Source organism: Capsicum annuum, chromosome 12, assembly GCF_002878395.1.
Source record: "Capsicum annuum cultivar UCD-10X-F1 chromosome 12, UCD10Xv1.1, whole genome shotgun sequence".
Taxonomy (NCBI): domain Eukaryota; kingdom Viridiplantae; phylum Streptophyta; class Magnoliopsida; order Solanales; family Solanaceae; genus Capsicum; species Capsicum annuum.
The window spans coordinates 205,736,886-205,741,497 of NC_061122.1; the positions used below are offsets into that span (position 1 = coordinate 205,736,886).

The following is a 4,612-nucleotide window of genomic DNA, read 5'->3' on the forward strand; positions in this document are numbered from 1 at the left end:
TTGACTTTCAGTTGTTATTTTTCTATCACCACAAGACAATAATATTTAGTATTTTCAGAATACTACTTATAAAGTTAAGCAACTTTAAATTCCTCTTTTTATTTCTAGTTAACAATGAAGTTTTTATGACTTCCAATTGTCAACCGAGTGAATTTTAAACTTGTGATGAAGGTTTTATGTCTTCTAATCACTAGTTAAATTCAAACGGAGTAGAAAGCTTAAAGGTTTAATCTCCAAAAACAAGTAATACAGATTCTAAATTTATTCCTTAAGATTGTTATTTTCCTTCTACGGGTACTAGAATCTGTATTAATACAACAACAACTTCATAACAAGTTCATGTATGAACAAGAACAGTTTTGAAGTTCTTTAATACCTTCAACACAAGATTATTACTAATCTGTCCAAGAAGTGTGTTAGATATCAGAAAATAGATGAAACAGAAATTTCAGACCAAGTCCCCCGAGTTCATGGAGTGTCCTTAAGGAATAATTTCCCTCACTGTACCCGAGGTTATGGAATTTTCCTCCCAGGATAAAATGACCTTCAATCCAATTATAGCGATACCTCAAATAATTGGATTCCACGAACGCACTCAGCGATTTGAATAATCACACAAAATATTTTTAAGAGAAGAAGAGTTTTTTATTCTGTAAATTTTCGTATATCAAACCTGTGGATCAAAGCAGGTTTATATAGTCATGACATGACTCTTCTGAAAAGTGGCAATGATTCACTTTAGAGGTGTGCCTTTTCTGAAAATTCATGTCTGTTTATCCAAAGATTGTCTTTCAGAACAAACATACCATTTCACATGAAATAGTGTGTCATTTCGTTGAAAGGTTGCATCCCTTTCGAAACAACACTTTGTTTCTGCATGACATTTCAAAGCAATGCACCAGTTTAGAAAATAGTGCATCAGTTCACTACATGCATGTATAAATGGAGTATCAAACACTGTTTCGGACTGAATTTCTTTAATTCTGTCAAATAAACTTTGTCCAAAAAAATAGATCTCAACGATCAATCATTTTCCGAAGCCGAAGCCGAGCGACGACAACGGCACGAGGCATTTCTTATTTCTTGCCTCACTTAATATGTGGAAATGTGTTTCACAATATAAACACTTTACAGCTTCTTTCTCCCACCAATGTGGGAGAATTTTAGTAAGCTTTCCTATTTTGAGCACACTTTCTATTTTGGTGTAAACTCAATTTTCTCTTTCACTTAATTCCCTCCATTTTTCATTCAAAATACACACATAGAACCCAACAGGAGCAATAAATGGAATTTTTAGAGCATCAACAAATTTTGCAGTAGTCGATCAGCAGATCCCCATCAACCTCAAAACTGACCACACCACCAAAACCAGTCATTTGTCTCTTTGCAAGATGGTGTTCTGAATTACTTGAAAGGCCTGGATAATAGACACATCTCACCTTTGGATGAGCCTCTAAAATTTCCTGTACAGGAAGATGCAAAGTTTTCATGCCTCTGATCATTAAATACGCAGCATTAGGATTGAGAGAACCACCCAGGATATGATGCAAGTTACGAACTGCTGAAACTAACTTATCAGGACCACTAATGCAATCTCCAAGAACATCATTGTGGCCACCAAGATATTTTGTCGCAGAGTGCACAACGAGGCTGGTCAGCCCCTAGAGCAAGGACCTTTTGGTTAAGGGGTGTTGCGAACGTCCCCCATCTATGCAAACTAGTGCTCCTTTTTCATGGCAAAGTTTTGAAACCAACTCAATGTCAACACATCTCAGGAATGGATTTGTTGGAGACTCGGTAAAGAAAAGAGTCACTTTCGTCTGACTTAGCACCGACTCTAGAGCTCCAATATCAGCTGGGTCAATGACTGTCGCCGTGATTCCCATTTTAGGCAGTATCGTCTCAATAAATATCCGGGTCTTCCTATAGCAGTCTGTTGTTGTTACGATATGCCCACCTGCAGGAACCAATGCCAACAACATAACAGTACTAGCACACATTCCAGATGCCATTAGCAAGGTTGATTCAGCACCTTCCAGTGCACTTATCTTCTCCCCTGCATGCAACAATAGTAGTGGGGTTCCCATAGCGCCCATATTCAAAACTTGCACGTCTTTTCTCCTTGAAGTCAATGAGGTCAGAAGTCTTGTTGAAGAAATAAGCAGATGTGTTAACCACTGGGGTAGTTATTGCATCAGTAACAATACCATGTCCTAACCTTTCACCGGCATGAATTGCGATGCTTCCATCAGAACTCAAAAATGAAGAATAATTGACACCTGTCAAATCCTCAATCTGTACAGGTCGAGCAGCACAAGGTGGATTTTCCACCACCGCCATCTCCTCATCACCTGTGGTAATATCAAGAGGAGCAATGGCGGCGGTAGCATCAACGGCCTTAGCCGTTGGTATAAAGTCAGGAGAAGCGTGGATATTAGACCATAAAGCCGCAACAACTTGTGCTAAACCGAGATTGCTGCAGTTTCTTCGAGCTTTGACGCTCAGCTGCCTCACGAAGTTGGGCGGAAACCTAAGGATCAGAGAATACATACCAAAAAACGACGATCCGCGACTTTGCAAGTTCGCTTTCCCTTACTTTGAATTCATACGTGGATATTGATATATATTTGAATTAATCTCATATATAAGACTAGATGGGTAAGGCCCAATATTTAATATTTCAAGTGATTGCTGGTTCCACTTCTGTGGCGCAAGATTTGTCAATCTTCACTTTAATGTCCCCTAAAAGCAAAATAAATCGGCGTGTATATATATATTATAGTTTTGTGTATGTGCTTTGCACGAAAGCACGTGTGTCATTGATCAAATGAAAATATATATATAAGAAGATCATGTAATTAAAAAGTAGCAGTTGACGTGAAAACAAACGTTATATAATCATATAAATAAATATTGTTTCTCAAATGTATTATTGTCCGTTGACGGTCATCTTTTCACAAACAAAAGAAACATATTTTACGACGCCTTAAATTTTTTCCTTTATATATTCATTATTTTTTAATTGATCAACATCTTAAAAAGTCGAAATTAACAGATTCAAACCAAGACAGGAAAACCAAACCTAATCGATATCAAATTCCATAACCCTAACCTTTTTTTATTTTATTTTTCATTTGGTATTCGGTAATCACATTGAAACCCAATTAATTTGAATTTGCGCCGGGTGGAATCCATACGGGAGAAGCGCTCCCTGCCAAGGATTTTTTCATACCCAGAGCTCAAATTCGAAATCTTTGATTAAGGTATGACAACCTCATCCACTGCACCACATTCTTTGATGATTGCAATTCCATCCCGACCTCATTATTCCCTTTAATTATAATTTTATTAAATTAAAAAATAGTAGAAAGATAATTAATGAAGTCTCCCAACAAAAAATTTGGGTGTTACGTTTCAAAGTTTAGATCTCATTCAATTCTAATATTTTCTACATTGGCCTAGGTTTAAATATCATTGAACTGTATTAGCCTTTTAACTTTTTTTTTTATTTGTTTGTAACATTGTTATATTTTTATTTCTTTCGTGATGGATCTACAATTAAATATTTTTTAGAGAACGATATCCATATTCAACCGTATCAGAAAACCTTTTAAAAAGAGAACAAAAATCCAAAATACAAGACCATTAATTTATATATTCGTCATTCAAACAAAGCTCTGCATATCAAGATTCAAGACTTTAATATAAGCTTATATTTCAAGTTCAATAAATAAGTTTAGTTAAAGATTTAACTATAAAACTAGCGAATAATATGTCAAAATATAGTTAAATAGCATAATCGAAACTAAGTCACAGTTAAACAAAGAAGAAGAAAAGAAATATATACTTTTGATTTTTTGACAACTCCATTCGGCGACAACATGTTTATTTCGTTCAATTTTTTTATTCAAATTCTAACTGCAAGAGAAACTTGAGTAATTATCAAAAGAAAAGAATCCATTGACAATTGTTAATTATATAATCTTTAAAGTTATGAACTAAAAGAAATAAAAAAGTTTGAATCAATACTAAAATAAGAAGGAAAAGTAAATTAGAAGAAATTTTAAACCAAAATATCACTTAAATAAAATTCTAGAACTCTTTTTAATATAATGCAAAATTCTAATTGATTTAAAATTGTTTAATATTATGATTTCTTTTTACCATATATTCTATAACTTCTTTAATCCTTTTATATTTTCTTACCAATTTTGTGGGAAATCATCGTATTAGAAATTTCATACGTTAATTTTTACTTTTGTTTTCTTTTTCTATTTTTTTAGTTGTGTAATTAGGTCTTCAACACACATTTGTAATATCACATCTAATCAAAATAAGGATTCACCATATGGATATTACGGCTAGAACCAACTGGGTTTCACAATGATGTGTTTAATATTAATTAGGTCATGTAATACGAAACCAAAATCAAAACAAATTCGTACTATTATCTTTTCCTCCATCTCAATATTCGGATTTTAATTATATAAAAGGAAATTTTGTTGTTGATTTTTAATATCCTCAATATTAAGAAAAATACTAAAAAGATGATTTTGCTTATTGCAAATTTTTTTAATGAAGGGGAAAAAATTCAAATCATTTTCTAAGGGTC

The 4,612-nt window shown here is 33.6% G+C and overlaps 1 pseudogene; it reads right to left on the reverse strand.

The window, feature by feature from the left end:
• Positions 1–1,195: 1,195 nt before the first annotated feature.
• On the reverse strand, positions 1,196–2,699 carry LOC107849703 (annotated as a pseudogene).
• Between the last annotated feature and the right edge of the window lie 1,913 nt (positions 2,700–4,612).